Source organism: Drosophila nasuta, chromosome X, assembly GCF_023558535.2.
Source record: "Drosophila nasuta strain 15112-1781.00 chromosome X, ASM2355853v1, whole genome shotgun sequence".
NCBI classification, from domain to species: Eukaryota; Metazoa; Arthropoda; class Insecta; order Diptera; family Drosophilidae; genus Drosophila; species Drosophila nasuta.
In genome coordinates this window covers 28,077,255-28,094,791 of record NC_083459.1, presented here as the reverse complement: position 1 = coordinate 28,094,791, position 17,537 = coordinate 28,077,255, and the positions used below count along the sequence as shown (strand labels likewise).

The following is a 17,537-nucleotide window of genomic DNA, read 5'->3' as shown; positions in this document are numbered from 1 at the left end:
TTTGTCAACACAGCAATAATATATCGAGTGTATATAAATATTTATTGCAGTGCATAAAAGTGCATTTGCAGTCATAAGAAGTGAGAAAACTACACGCGAGTGTGCTCGACTGTGAGATACCCGCAATATCCATTTGCAATATAAGCAAAGCAAGTCGATATTATTCATAAAATAAACCAAATTAATATAGTGCAAAAATAGTGAAAATATACTGAAAACTATATTTGGTATATCTATATACTAACACAATAAAAATATACCATGTGTGCTTTGTGGTATATTTTTATACTAAAAAATACTGAAATATACTATATTTGGTATATTTATATATTGCTGTTCTTAAAATATACCAAATTAATGTGCAAAAATAGTGAAAATATACTGAAGACTATATTTGATATACCTATATACACACACACATTAAAAATATACCATGTGTACTTTGTGGTATATACCACAAAATATTTTATACTAAAAAAATACTGAAATATAATATATTTGGTATATTTATATACTATTGTTCTTAAAATATACCAAATTAATATAGTGCATAAATACTGAAAATATACTGAAGGCTATAATTGATATATCAATATACTAACACATTCAAAATACTATAATAATACTTTAAACAATGTGAAATATTATATATTTGGTATATTTATACCGAATTAATATAGTTCAAAAATACTGAAAATATACCGAAATTTATGTGGTATAATGATATACTAGCACATTAAAAATATACCGTATACTATTAAAATACTGATATATGATATGTTTGGTATATTTTTATACCATCAAATATATACTGAAATATTCAACTATTCATTCAAAATATATCACAACGTACGTATGATTTTGTTTGTGATAGTATATACTAAATATAGTATATTTTAGTTTTTTTGTATAATAATGTGGTATATATTTTAAGAATGACGGACATGGCAGATCGAGAATATATATGCACTTTAAAGAAAAGGAGATATCTGCTTCCGTCTGCTACATAAATTTCCTGCAGGCACAACATTAAAATACCCTTCGATCCTATGGTGAGTAACGGGTATAAGAGTAGTTAATAATTAAAGCGAATTGTTGTACAAAATGCTTGGAGAAGTGCAGCAAACTCGTTTGGCATTCGACTGGAAAGTGGAAAGTGGAAAGTGTATCACAATAATACCCGTAAAATGTCAACGTGTCAAAATATGCCAGCAGCTTCCTTCCTGTTTGCGTAGTGAAACACAAAAAATATTTTAACATACGCACACACACACACACATACACACAATTGTTGAGATATTCAGAGTAAAAGTCAGCAGCAGCGAGAATTGGCGAAAATGCGTAGCAAAACATGAAAATGCACAGACCAAAAGAGAGAGAGGGAGAGAGAGGAAGAGGGAGTGAAGTGTGTGAACTGAGAGGAGTCAAAAAAAGAAGTGCGGAAACGGAATTCTGTAAGCGAAGCACTCGCTCAATGCAAGTGTGTGTGTGTGTGTGTGTGTGTGTGTGTGTGCGTGTGCGTGTGTGTGAGTGCGTGCATGCATGTGTGTGTGTGTGACTGTATGCGTAATATGTGTGAGGCCATCCTAAATAAACAATTTAACAACTTGAAAATTCCATTTATTAACCTTTTTCCGCATAATAAAATTTGAAACCTTCTTTCTACACAACAAACACTACAGAAAAGTGCGTGCGAGGAGTAGGCGTGAATCAGCGGAGAAGGGTATCCAAAAAAAGATACAAAGCAGAAGCGAGAGAGAGAGAGAGAGCGCGAGAGCGAGGGAGCGACGGAGAGAGGGAGAAAGGAAGCACATATGAGAGTGCCAAGGAGTCAAGTCAATGCTGAAGAATTGCACAACAAAGTGAAGACAAAAAAAAAACAGCAACAACAACAAGTAGAAATAAAGTGCCAAAGCAGCAACAGCAACAGTAAAAACAACAACAACGGAGACTGACTAACGGCAAGAACAACAAGAAGAACGAGAACAACAACAACAACACGCAAGAGAACCAAACACATGCCAATACAAAAGCAACAACAACAACAACAAGAACAAGAACTGAACGCGGCTGAAGAAGAACAACAACAACAACAATTTGCTTGGAGTGGATTAATAACAAAGTCAACAAGGATAACACGCCTTAATTATGTATGTACAGGCGTTAGTGCGCACTGTGCGGGGGCGGGGAGAGGGGAGAGGGGAGAGGGGAGAGTGGTGAGCGGAGGATAGCAGGTGGAGGACTGAAGGGCAAATTGTTTTCGGTGCAAGGAGTGTGAAGCGGATAAAGCTAGCAAGAGGCTGAAGCAGAGACGGAGGCAGAGACGAAGGCTGAAGCAGAAACTAAGCGGAAGAGCGCTGCAGATGTTTGCGGCCGAATGACGTAAATTGTAGTCAAACAGCAGCAGCAACAATCTAAACAGCAACAACAACAGAGAGAGAGAGAGAGAGAGAGATAGAGACAGAGACAAAGCTAAGCCTTCGGCTTTGGCAGCAGTCAAGCAGCCAACTAACAAATACACGTAAGTGGCAAGTACAACATGATGTACAAGTCGAATGTATCTCTGCGGGTCCATAGATACCATGCCACGCCCCCCACCACCCCCCCTTTCGAGTGAGGTAAGCGAGGAGGTGAGAGCGCTGTAAAAAGCAAATACTTGTTAACGAATGCGGGCAAAATGCCGCCGCAGTGAGTGTGAAGAGAGGAGGAAAGGGGAAATGGAGTAAGGGGAGTAAGGGGAGGAAGGGGAAAAGCGAGAGGTGAAAGCGAGAGACGTATTTTCATAAATTAATTTCATTTGTGATTCCAACTCTGCCTCTGCCCAAAAGAGGACTCTCGATACATTGTTGCTCTTGCTTTCTGCTTTCTGCTTTTGTTTGCCTTCCCCCCTCTCTCTCTCGCTTTGTTGTTGTTGTTTTCCATTTTTTGTTTTTCGCTTAATTGTCGTCTGGCTGTGTGTGTGTGTGTGTGTGTGTGTGTGCTTTAAACGAATTTCACTCGAGTATCATCAAGCGACGCTTTCGCATACATTACATAAATTAAAAAATACGTGAAAATGCCTCCGAAATATGTATATTTCCCATTTCCCATTTCCCACTGTTGCACGCTGCACGCTTTTCCTGCTTTTCCTGCTTTTGCTGCTTTCCTTTGCCCCAAAGCACACACTCTTTAAATATTTGCCAATTGAAAGTCACTCGATTATTTTCCTTTTTGCATACATTCCAAACTATTAATATTTGGCATAAATTTAATAAATAGATCAACACTTTGAATGGAAACTACTCTGGAAAATACTAAATATTCCAAATTCAACATTTTCTACTGAAAAGTAAAAAGTCGAGGAATGCAAATCTTGCATATTGATTTGAAAAATCATTTCTTATACAAGTAAATATGAAAAATATTGCGTACTTTTAAATGACACAAATCCGATTATAAAAACACCAAATCAAGTGAGATTATGAATATGAATAAGAGCAAAACAGTACGGTATTATTCATAAACCACAAAAATACTAACAAAATATACCAAAGACGAAATTCGGTATATTGGTGTGATACTTGACACATTCAAAATATACCAAAGAGTGCAAAATATACCGAAATGTCATGTATAATAATTGATAAAGTTAAAATCGATTATGCTCGACTTTGAGATACCCGCTACTTATTTTGAATAAAAACAATAATACAAATAAATAAACATAAAATAATCAAAAACAGTATTATTCTTAAAATATACCAAATAATATGCCACAAAAATATTTAAATATACCAAGAGCAATATTTGGTATATTGTTGCGATACTTGATACATTCTAAATATGCCTTAGACTGCAAAATGCTAGGTATAATAAGTAACTTTACTATTTTGAAAAAAATAATAATAAAAACACAAAAAAATAAATATAAAAAAATTAAAAATAAAAACAGTATTATTCAAAAAATACACCAAACAAATATAGCACAAAAATATTGAAATATACCAAGGGCTATATTTGGTATATTGACATTCAAAATAGTGTGCAAAATATACCACATTGTCAGGTAGAAATTATTCGAATAGAATCGAATACAAGCGAACATTATAGTTTTTACTATGAAATTACTTTTAAATAAATTTTAAATTAGCAACAAGATTCGTAAATTTGTAGGTACAAATTTCTTTTATAAGCCCAGAAATCGTTCACATCGAGTTTGTTAAGTTTGTTAAGGCATACATTTCAATAGAGGAAATTGTTGTTATTGTTCTGATTTATTATGGCTACATTAATTTCATTCAATATTTAAAAAATGCAATTATGATTCGCTTGTTAAAAGCGTGTTTTTGTTATTCATAGAAAATCATTTAAGAATGATGAAATTGTGCAAATTGTTCAATTAATTGGAGGTTGAGAAGAAACTCACAAACCAACAAAAAAAAACTTGAATTATAGATGAAAAACAATTCAATTAATTAATTAATATTATCAATTATTTTAGTATTTTAATTTATGTTGATTACTTATTAATTTTGTCATTTGAAGCAACAATTCACAACTAAAATTCTTTATTATTATTATATTATATTAATATAATATTTCATTATTATATTTTAAAATGTTTTTGTGAATTTGAAATTGCATTGTTATACTTGATAAATTCAAAATATACCAAGGAGTGCAAAATATACCAAATTGTCATTACAGTCGAGTATGCTCAACTTTGAGATACCCGCTGACTATTTTGAATAAAAACAAAAATACAAACAAATAAACATAAAATAATCAAAAACAGTATTATTCTTAAAATATACCAAATAATATGCCACAAAAATATTTAAATATACCAAGAGCAATACTTGGTATAATTGTTGCGATTTAAAAGAGTTCAATTACAATAATAAAATAAGTTGTTAAAATGCCTAATCGCATCCATTAGCCAGGGAGACGTCGACAAACTGACTGACAGAACAGTCATAATTTAATACTGCAAATACATAAATATACCATAAAGCTTGTGTTTCGCTCTGAAGCGAGAAACGCGAATGCAAATGCGAATGCGAATGAAGCAACAATTAGAGCCCATTAAAATTGTATCATATGAAATTGAAGCGTTAATGAAAATGTGTTGACATGAAATTTCCACAGTGCCCCCCAAACTGCCACGCCTACTACCGCCTCTTTCTCTCAGCTGCACCTGATGCGAAAACGTGAACGAAATGCGAGAAGGAGGCAAGATAGAGAGAGAGAGAGAGGGAGCGAGTATCAAATATGAATAGATGCAATTAAAAAGCATTCAACGAATGAAATTACGAGCATGAAGCATTATTTTTCCTTCTTGCTCTTGCTTTTCCTTTTCCTCTTGTCTCTTGTCTCTCATTTCTTGAAATTTCGTTTTTGTCTTTTTTTTTTTTGTGTTTGTATTTCTTTTCTGTTTTTTGTAGTATTTTGCGCCCTTCGCACAAATTTTCGTAATTGCATTTTGAATGCCAAATAGAAGTTGGCACATATCTTTCGACTACTTTGGATCTCTTTCTCATCACACAACACAACACAACAGCATTCAGTTCGCCTTGCTCGGACAAACAATTGCGATTTTATACCCGGTATCTATAGGGTAGAAGGGTATTATAATTTTGTGCCTGCAGGAAATGTAGAAGACATCTGCGACCCTATTAAGTATATACATATATATTCTAGATCTTGACGATGTAGCCATGGCTATCTGGTATATTTTCAATGCAGTACTTCATAAATATACCAAATATTACATTTTTTGTATTTATGGTATATACCAAATATAACTTTTGGTATATTTTTAGTATTTTTGCGATATTAATTATTTCCGTATATTTTAAAATTAATAATGCACTATCACTGATATACCAAATATAACTTTTGGTATATTTTTAGTATTTTTGCGATATTAATTAATTCGGTATATTTTAAAGTTAATAATGCACTATCACTGATATACCAAACATAACTTTTGCTGTATAATTAGTATTTTTGTAGGTTTTCAATTCGGTATATTTTAAGTATATCGTTACATTTGGTACATTTTTTGTATTTTGGTAGTACTAGTGATACTTATGTACTTGTGGTATATACCAAATATAACCTTTGGTAAATTTTTTAGTATTTTTGCGGTATTAATTAATTCGGTATATTTTAAAGTTAATAATGCACTATCATTGATATACCAAACATAACTTTTGCTGTATAATTAGTATTTTTGTAGTTGATTAATTCGGTATATTTTAAGTATTTCATTAAGTAGCTTTCTTACTTGTTTGTTTTTAGCTAGCGTACAGATTATTTTCTATATTTTTTCATTTTTTTATTGGTCTTTGCTTTCGCTGAGGCGCAGAGTAAAATAAATATATTATTTAAAACTATGCTTAAACTCATTCAGGCTAAAGCTCAAACCCATATCACAAAAACATAGTCAATTATTAATAAAAAAAAATCAGATTTCAAATTTCAAAAGTCTCCCCTAAGTATTTTATTTAATTTCGATGCCGAAAACTCTTTAAACTTTGGTTTATTACTTTATTATTTCTTTAAATTTCGTATTTAAAAAGTCTCCCCTTTAGAATTTTATGCCATTTCTATTAAGAAAACTCTTTCAACTTTTTTTCTTTGCTTTTTCTCTACAATTATATTTCACATTTCTCACAGTTATTGGAACCTAAATAAAATTAGATCTTAAGAACATATTTTAAGAATCTTTCGACCACTTTTTTTTATGTCAAGTTTTATTAACTGATTGAATGAGATCACAGCACAATTTGCGGAACTTATTTAGGCAGAAAGAACTATATTTATTGTTGAGCGCAACATTTTCAAAAAATTTTGGAGCACAGTTTTTAGAGTTTCTAAAAGTATCATTAACACTTGAAAACAATATTTTCAGATATATTTTTATAGCACAGTTTTTAGAGTTTGAAACGAAATTCATTTAAAATATTTATAGCACAGCTTTTGGGGTTTCAAAGAGTATCGTTAACACTTCATAATAAAACTGATCAATCACAAAATTATTATGCAGCAATTGAATTCAATCAAATTCAAATGATTTCGATTTACAAATGCGATGCAGATTAATTGTTTTGAAAAGCATTTATTTGCAAATGTGATGAAATTATTTGTTTTTTATTTGTAATTTTATTATATCAAAGCTAGTATTAAATACTAAATTGAATTATTATTTTGATTATTTTATTTCATCAAATGTATTTATTTAATACAAATATAAAATATTTTTGTGATTTCAAATCTAGTATAAAATACTAAATTAAGCTATATTTTTATTATACCAAATATAGTATTAAATACTAAATTTAATTATATTTTGTTATACCAAATGTAGTATTAAATACCACATTTAATTGTATTTCAAATCTAGTATGAAATACTAAATTAAGCTATATTTTTATTATACCAAATATAGTATTAAATACTAAATTTAATTATATTTTGTTATACCAAATGTAGTATTAAATACCACATTTAATTGTATTTTTATTATGCCAATTTGAATTATGCACTAAAGAGAATACTGGACCTTCGACTCTGTGTTGAGATTAATTTCATTAATTTTCATTCAGAATCTGAGTGATGAGGAACACAGAGAATTAAGAACCCATTTAACCAGCCAACAGCAAAGATATTGCCAATTTGAAAGGCAGAGCAAAAAAAAAAATTAAAAGCATTCTCAAACTTTTCGTTGTTTGCTGTGGAAATTAGTTTAATTTGTCTCTAATTTTTGTGTGTCTGCTTTAGGGCAAATTAGTTAGAATTTGCCTAAATTGTGGGTATATAATTGTGGGAAAATACGCACCATATATTTTTAGAGACAATTCCAGTTAACTCGATGCTTGCGTGTTTTATTTTGTGTTTTTTGGTTTTGTTTATTTTTAATTGTGGCTTGCACAAAAGTTTTGTTTGGTCCACAAAATGAAATTAAGCACAATTCTTAATGGAAGGCGGAGACTTGGACTTGACTAGAGTTTGCAGGAGGAGAAGGACGAAGATGAGGAGTCTTTTAAATACTTTCGGAAAGTCATTAGGCTCATCGTGGAGAGAGGAGCTTCAATTAATTCGAAAACTGAATGGGAGGAAAAATTGCGCTTTTGTTGTTGCTCTCGAAACTTGACAATAATCGTAAAACAAAACGAAAAATCAACTGAGTACTAAAAAAAAAATTGCGGGAAATTGTTGTTAGAAAAAATGTTATGTTTTTTTTTTGCACTTACGATTGCACCGAAAAAAAATGGTTGTTGTTGTTGTTGTGGTTGTTATTGATGTGAAATGCACCAAAAAAAAAATGCAAAACGAACAATCGATGCGGCGATTGCGATCTTTGGAGCTGGCCGCGGCCTAAACGCGATGCGATTTAATTATTTATTTTTTAGATTTGTATTATTATTATTATTTAGCCTTTGCGCGGATTCAACAGACTCAACAGAGACAATAACAGAACGTCGTGGCACGTGGCACTGACTGAAGAGGTAACAAAACAAAAAAACAACAAACCGGACGTCGTCGAGTGTTGAAGATGCGATTGCCAAAACGAGAAACGAGAAGAACGTGTGTGTTCATTTATTTGTTTGTTTCGTTCGACTATAGCTGACTGAGACTGAGACTAAGACTGAGAGAGAAATATGGAGGATGCGACTTTGTCGACCGCTTCATGCGAGACCACGACCTCGACTGAGCGGCGACGACGACACGAGTTCGACACAACGCAACGCAACGCAACGCAAAGCAACGTGGCAGGCGACGACGACAGCGACAGCGACAGCAGCAGCGACGACGACGACGACGACGTCGACCACGACCACGGACAATATAATAAGTATGCGAGTGTGTGTGCGTGTGTGTGTGTGTGTGAGAGTGTATGTATGGGAAACGGAGACGGAGACGCGACTCGCTTGGCTGCACTGCTTGGACTGACTCCGACCAGCATCAACATGCTGAACAGAGCCAAAGCCAAAGCAGAAAGCGAAGCCGAACCCGAAACTGCGAACACGAGAAGCCGAAGCTGCGAAGCCGAAGCCGAAGCCGCGACACCCGAAGCTGGCAACCACGTGTAGTTTGGCGTCAAAGGATGCTGGAGTGAAAAAAACGCAGCGCTTTGCTATGGCTAACAGCGCTGTTAACTGCCGCTGTTAGCTAACATTTGCCGGAATGTTAACCAATGTAAACAAATAAAAACGCAATGCTACGAGTCGCCATCGTCACATTACTTTCGCCGCCTTTTCGTTGTGTTCGCCTTTTGCCATTCTTCTTTGCTTCACTCGTTTTGCTGCTGCTGCTTCTGCTGCTGTTGCTGCTTCTTCAATCATTTCATGCTGCGGCAACCACGTGCCACTCCTGTGGAGCAGCTAAACGCTTCACTGGAGGCGCTCGTCCTCAACCTTCTCCTCGTCCCCGTCCCCGTTCTCTTCTCCCTCTTTCTTTGCCTCTGCACTCGTCTATACCCTGTAAGTGCAAAGAAAAACTATATTTAACTGATATGTGACTTCAAGTATGATTTTAAATATAATAAAGTACAACTATAATTCTTCTATATGGTCTATCTTATTATAACTCTAAGTAACTCATAAATTTTTCTTAATTGTATTTAATTAATTGAATATTAGCTTATAAAATATAATCATTATGGTATATAATAAAGTATTACTATAATTCTTCTATATCATCCATCTTATTACAACTCTAAGTAACTTGTAACTTTTTTTTTACTTTTATTTAATTAATTGAAATTTAACTTATAAACTTATTAAAAAATATAATTATTATGGTGCATAATGATTTGTTGTTATTATGATGTAGCTTACAATATTTTCTATACTTTCATAACACTAAGTAACTTGTAACTTTTAAGCAAATATAATAATTTTTATTATTACTCTTATTCAATTAATTGAAACACTTAATATAATAACTGAAAATAAGAGCTCTCTTTTTCGATGTAATCTTATTCTACTTTTGGTCAATTAATTGAAAATATAGTTAAATTAAATTTTAAAAATAATAACTGAAAAAAAGAATTATTTCGATGGAGCCTGAGTAGTAATTTTTAAAACAACACAGAAAATGAGAGCTTAAAAAACTTGCAACTTTTTTATACCAAATGCATAATTAAAAATTGAAGTTTTAAAACACTTTTCTTGCGATTGTGATGAAAACATTTGAAAATACAAATTATTTTTTTAATAATGTGTAATATGAACAATAACTCTTAACAGTTTGAGAAACATTTCGAAATTTTGAACAAGAAGATTCGATAAGGATGCAAGAATATAAAAAGAATGTAGTCCTTGATGCAAAATTCAAAACATGAGCTGAAATGTATTGCCAAAATTTTGATACTAAAAATTGAAGCATTGTAGATATGTTTATGATAACTTTTAATTTTGTTGTCTTGTATATGTTTAAGAAATTTTTGGAATTAAATTCTGAAATATTTATTATTGTATTTTCCGTATTTAGTTCCCAAGTAAAAGTCAGTTTAAGTTGATTCACTTTGATTTATATTATTTGTTTTTTATGCGCGCACAACCAGCCTTGTCAGTAGAAAGAAAAACAGGGAAGAAGGAACTTAATATCGATAACAATTCATAAAGTAGAGATCGGGCAGTGTGACCGCATTTGTGATGTTGGTTTTGATAACATATTCCAACATTTATTATTGTTGGCTTATTGCACTTGTGCGCTTTTTACTCCAATTTTTTCTCATGCATTTTTAAATTTTAAAACTTTCTTTTCGTATATTTTTATATGCTTTTTTTCACCAACAGTTTGCTATTTGTTTCAATATGTTTAAGATATTTTTGGAATTAAATTCATTCTTCTAAAAAGCATTACATTTTATTGGCTTATTTTACTTCCATTTTTTATTTTCTTTATTTAATACTTTAGATTACTATTTATATTTTAGCTTACAATTTAATTTAAAAATCCAGGGTATATTCGAGTCGTTATCTTAGGCTATCACATGTTGGGCTGCACACATTGTAATTGTGACTCCAATTTGCAGCAAATTCTGCTTTTAGAAAATTAAATCTTTTGTGTATGGGTTGGGTTTTTTTTTTTTTGTATCCTCCTCTTTTTTGCCTTTTGGACAATTTGTACAGCGCTGTTAATGCTAATTATAATTAAATACTTAACACTGAGTGCATCATTCGCTGTTCTATTCTCGCTGTCATAGTCCTGAGGGTGTTGATAAGACAAGCTGCTTGATAAAGGGATGAAGGGAAAAGGCGAAGGCCAGAAAGATGTGCACATTTTTTAATTAAGTAAATGAGCAATAAAGCAACATTTCGGAAATCGAGAAGCCAAAGCAAAAGGCTATTGACAAAGGCCAGTGAAAAGCGTAGTAAAAAAAAAAAAACAAAAACAAAAAACGAAGAGAGAAAACGATTTAGTGGCAGGACTTTTCACATTTCCCGAGAAAAGTGTAGGAAGTGTTGTTGGTGCGAAGGAGGGGGAGGAGGAAGACAACAACAAAAAAAAAAAAATTAAAATAAAGAGACCAGAAAGTAGTTGAAGCATCAAGCAGAAGCTTGTGTAGAGCTCGTAAAGCTTATTTCTAAATTATTTTAATAAAACAATCCCAACCTCTCGCTCTCGCTCTTCTTCTTCTCATTTCGCCCCCTCGTTCCACACAAATGCACAAAATGGTCAGATTTTTAATGCCGATTTTAGGCCAACAAAATATTCAGTAAATACATTTAATATCATTATTTTTAATAGCATTTGTGCTTTAGAAATTAAAGATGCTGAAACCCGAAAGAAGAAGTTGAAGGTGTTTCTAAAATAATTTAGTATTTTTAAGAAACTAAATAAATTAAATAGTTCAAAAATATTAACACTGAATTGCGTAAAATATTAATTTGAGTATTTTTAATATTATGATATTAGGATATTGTGATATGATATTATGATATTTTGATATTTTGATATTATGATATTATGATATTATGATATTATGATATTATGATATTATGATATTATGATATTATGATATTATGATATTATGATATTATGATATTATGATATTATGATATTATGATATTATGATATTATGATATTATGATATTATGATATTATGATATTATGATATTATGATATTATGATATTATGATATTATGATATTATGATATTATGATATTATGATATTATGATATTATGATATTATGATATTATGATATTATGATATTATGATATTATGATATTACGATATTATGATATTATGATATTATGATATTATGATATTATGATATTATGATATTTTGATATTATGATATTACGATATTGTAATATGATATTATTAAGATATTATAATTTTATTTTATTTATTACTTTGGTTGTATTTTTTAATAGTTTGCTTTTGGAAGTTTTCTGAATATGAAATCTTCTTTTATTATTCAAATTTCATTCACTTCAATTTATTCTCTTCTCCACTCAACATCTCAAGTCTCGCCTAAAGCTTTTAACGAAGCAATGTTAATGCTCTGTTAGTTTAATCTTTCGTCAAGTTAAAATGTAGCTTTCGTTAAATGTGGAACACATCAGCGTAGATAACTTTTGTGCCAGCAATAAAAGTCAATTTCGACCATTCAACAAAATGTGCCATAAATATGTTGTCCCAAAAAGCTTTGCAAAGCTCTTTCAAATAGGTCGAAACTTTGGCTAGCTGTTAGTCAAGACACAAACCGCAAGCCGCAGAAAAGTTTGCCATGCTTGTCACAGTGTGTGTGCAAAGTTGTTTTGCTCTAGTTTATTGACCTCATTCGCAAAAGCTACTTCTCTGTGTGGCTTTAACCCCAAGCTATTTCCAGTAGACAGCATCAAAAGGCGTTCCAGTTTCACACAAACACAAACACACAAACACAAACACACTGAGACATTCACCTAGGCGTATTCATAGTGGTGCATTGAGTATTCACATAAGTGGAAGCGAATAGTTTTCACATTATTCATGTGAAAGGATGCGCATTCCAAATACCCTGTTAATATATATTCAATTCATTTAACATATATAGAATTGAAAGCACACATTATGAAGCACAACAAACAAATGAATATAATTTAGAAGATATCTTTAGCTTCCCATTTTATAAACTGAAAACAAAGTTCTATAATCAAGATTTTAGTCTTCGTACGTAGTTCAAAATTGTGCGTCAAGAACATAAAAATCTTAATATTACAAAACATATCTATATTTCAAGAATATTCGATATAAGATCCAAGTTCCTTTTAATAATAGGAACAAATCTTAAAGTTTTAAGACCAAAAACGTTATTTTAGAATCAAAAAAATATGAAAAATATATTTATTTCTTTTGCTTTTTTCATTTTATTTATTATTTTGTTATTTAATTATCGCATTCGCTTACTCAGCTGTATATTAATCATTCCACTTACGAAATAATACTATTATTTTTTTAACTTATATAATGAAAAATGGATAGCGACAGCTCGACTAACTAAGATATGCTTAAAAACACTTAAAGCTAGATGAAAACTTAAAAAAAAACTCTGATTTTCAATGAATTACAGAATTTAGTAACCTAAATCTAGTATTTTTGATTTTATTTTAAGAATACGTAATTTTTAGACTAATGTTCGTAGTTTTAAGAATTTGATCTTATTTGAAGAACACAATTAATAAGGCAAATGTTCTTTATTTAAGAAAATTGTCTGCTTTTTAATATCAGCTGCAGAGAAACAATTCTTGGATAGATTTAATAAATGCAATTTCCGTTTTGACTTCGTTTCTTAAATTCAAATCATAAATTGAAGAGACTCTTTTTATGATCTTTTATAATGTCCAATATAAAATAAACTTCAATGGCAATAAAAAACCAAAAACGACTCACAGATAACTGGTTTGGCTAATGATGTTTGGCTGCTTGTAAAGTTGAGTCTTTATAGCTTCCAGCTACACGCATATTCACACAGATAAAGCGCATAATAATAATTAATAATAATTATGATAATGATTATTGAATAGTTTTGCATAAATTATGATGAATAACTTTATTTCGTACACAAATGACAAAAGTCCGATTCATATTTTGTATTCATATTCACATTAGGAGATCGTAATTTCAAATATTTAAGAAACGGATTCGAGATGCATTTCTTGGTCATTACATTATTAATTAACTAGGGAAATACGTGCGAGGTAAAATTTAATTTAAAAGAAAGTTGCAAAACATCTGCATTAGAAAAACGACAAACAAAAAAGCTAAAATTGAGTGTGCTCGACTTAGAGATGCCCGCTAACTATTTTGAATAGAATCTAAACAGTGCGGTATTATTCTTAAACTATAGCTAATTAACATACCGCAAAAATACTAATATACCCAATGCTACATTTGGTATATTGATAATGTACTACATTAAAAATATACTACAGAGTGCAAAAATTTAATGAAAGCAACATAGCGCTGTAATGTTATTTTAATATATTAAACTAATATACCAAAAAAATACTAGAATATACCAAAAGCTATATTTAATATATAGTAATGAATTTGAAATATACCATAGAGGTGAAAATATAATGGAAGCCAAACAGTGCGGTATTATTCTTTAAATATACCAAAACAATATACCACAAAAACACAAAAGTACATACATATATACCAAAATATATATGTAAGTGGGCGTTGCAAAAGTTTGATACCTACCTCTTATAGTCCCTGAGATCTAGATGTTCACACAGACGGACAGATAGACAGACGGACAGATGTCTTCGCTGATCAAGAATATACATATGTAGGATATACCTCCTTTTGCCTATTACATTCATTTACTGGTGGCACAAAGCTATAATACCCTTCTACCCTATGGCTAGCGAGTATAAAAAACCAAAAATGGAATTAATTTATTAGCTAAACGACACTGAAATTAAAAATAGACAGAGAGAGAGAGAGAAAGAAAAAAAGGGGCATAAAAAAGTAGCTGGCATTGCATTTGGGAGTCGTCGTTAATTAGGCAGATGTGCACATCGATTAATACATAAATAATATCAACATATCCATTCATGATATATCTACTAAATATATATATAAATACATATATATGGTATTTATGTTATAAATCGTTTCTGCATTTTATTGGTTTACATTATCATCAGCATTATCATCGGCATCTCTTTCACTTTGACCCTTTTGCGTTGAAAGAGTTTTTTGTTGTTTCGTTGTTGTTTTGGACATTAAACACCCAGCGTAGATTTGCATAATTAAACCATTTAATGTGGTTTGCCAATTTGGCGCATTAAAGATTCAACTGCGAATTAGCAGAGACAGCATGCAGCCGATGTGAACGACGCACAAATACCCTAGAAAAACGAAAATGTATGAATTAATATTCTTTAAACTGGTTTTTCCTAATGCACTCTGTACAAAATTTTCGAAATTTATTCCCAGTACTTATTTCATATTAATTCTGTTTTATATTCTGCAAACTTAAAGCCAACTACTATTATGTCAGCTGTATATCCAACAAATTTCAGCATTATCGAAGCATAAATAGAGAAGTTAAAATTGATAAGAAGAGAAACAGAATGTTCCTTAAATTGTTTTTTGTTCTACACAGATAGTAAACAAAAAGAAGTTTTTTTTATCTCAAAATCATGTTTTCAAGCTAAAAACCTTCTTTCAAGATTTCGTTTAAGATCGAATAGTTCTTTAATTAATATCTGAAATCTTCTTTTTAAATATTCAATAAAACATTCATAAAACAAGATTTATATCTTAATATAAGATGGATTTAATCTTGAAATGCGAATTTTTCATTTCTTGATTTACAATTTTTTTTAACATAAAAAACCTTTTTTCTAAAATCGAGAAGATTTTTAAGTGTAGATTTTCAATCTATTTTTCATTCTAGATTTTTTGTCTCTCGGTGTACTTATTTTACATCAATGCTGTTTGAAAGTTTTCAAACTATATCTGTTGTATATCCAACAAATTGCAGCATTAATGTGATGAAATTTTATATTCTTGAAATTGTTTATTTCTTGTACTTATTTCATCTTAATTCTGTTTGACACTTTGCTAAATGGAAGCAAACTATGTCAGTTTTATATCCAACAAATTTCAGCATTATCGATGCATAAATATAGAAGTTAAGGCTTCTAAGTAACATAAATTGGTTTAGTTAAGTTTAGTTTAGTTTAAGGTATCAACTAGTCCATCTTCCTCAAGTTGTTGTTACAAAAGAGAAACCGGTTAACAGCTGCTGTTCATGACAGTGCCGCTGGTTATAGTTAGGATCTGGTGATATATAGTATATAGATATATTTTATAGTTTTGTAGCTGCATTTAAGCTTTAATGTCTTTTGTTTTTGACTCTGATCAGCTGATCGAGCGGAACTCTCTCGCTCTGTCTGTCTCGCTCTCGTTCTCTCTCTGTACTCCTCTCGACTTTGTCTTATCGAAGTTATAGCCGCAAGTTGGGGCGTAGCATGATTAATTGGGGCCGCTGATTGGGGCATCAGCAAATTGAGAGCTGTGGGCTTAAGAGCGACACTGTTACGACATTCGACATTCGACATCCGCAGCAGTGGACAAGGAGACAAGAGAGAGACAAGCGAGACAAGAGACAACAGCCAGCAGCAGACAACAAACAACAAAACAACAAGCAGCGCAGACAACAAACACAACACAAACCACAGACAACAACAACTACAACAACAACCACAACACAGAAGGCGTCCCCAGGCAACTGAAACTCAAGTGTCTGACTTTCGAATATATGTACAATGTACATTCATACATACTCACATTCACACTCACACTCACACTCTCATATTATACGCACTCAGATGGCATTCAGTTGGACTCGATGACACTCGAATGCAATTAAGTCAACTTCTGTAATTTGCAATTGTCAAAAACTTAAATTACTTGCAATTTCATGCTTCCACGAATCGATAATTAATAGTTCCAGTTTACGAAATATTACATCTTTCGATTCGATTCAAATTGAATGACAAATGTGATTATCACACTGTATTTATGCATCTGTTCTCTACTCTGCTGATTTTCTGTGTTTGTCAATGTAAAATGTGGAAACACATGATTATGATTTCATGTGCTTCTTTAATATAAAATGTAATATTATTGATCGATTCGAAGTACGAACGAAATTATTTAAGAGTATTAAAAACTTTTCAAGTTTTTAGTTAATTAATGAAATTATTGAAATAACTTCCTAAGCGCATTACAAACTTTCATCCAGGTTCATCAAACTTTCAACCTGTTGACTTTAATTTGTAACTTTGATTTTTATTCGGCCTTCAACTCCCTATTTGCATAATATGTCGATGCATTTTAATTCACCAACTTCATGCTCATTTCTTTCACTCCAAAACAAAAAAAAAATAAAAAGACGCAAAAAAATGAGTTGACCCTAAAACTCCTTGCCAAAAATTCAAAACAAAATGTTTTCTTTCCACACGAGAAAGTTTTGCAATTTGCGTCAATAATGTGACATGCGCAAAAAAGCAAAACCAAAAGAGAGTATCATATTAGA

General features: G+C 31.4%; 1 protein-coding gene across 1 annotated transcript in view; it reads right to left on the bottom strand.

Moving 5' to 3' along the window:
- The window catches only part of LOC132795011 (neuronal acetylcholine receptor subunit alpha-7), a 212,414-nt gene extending 203,499 nt beyond the window's left edge, over positions 1-8,915 (bottom strand). Inside the window, 2 exon segments of the mRNA XM_060805400.1 lie at positions 7,823-8,089; positions 8,238-8,915. The gene's annotated coding sequence lies outside the window, so the exon portion shown is untranslated.
- Positions 8,916-17,537: the final 8,622 nt, after the last annotated feature.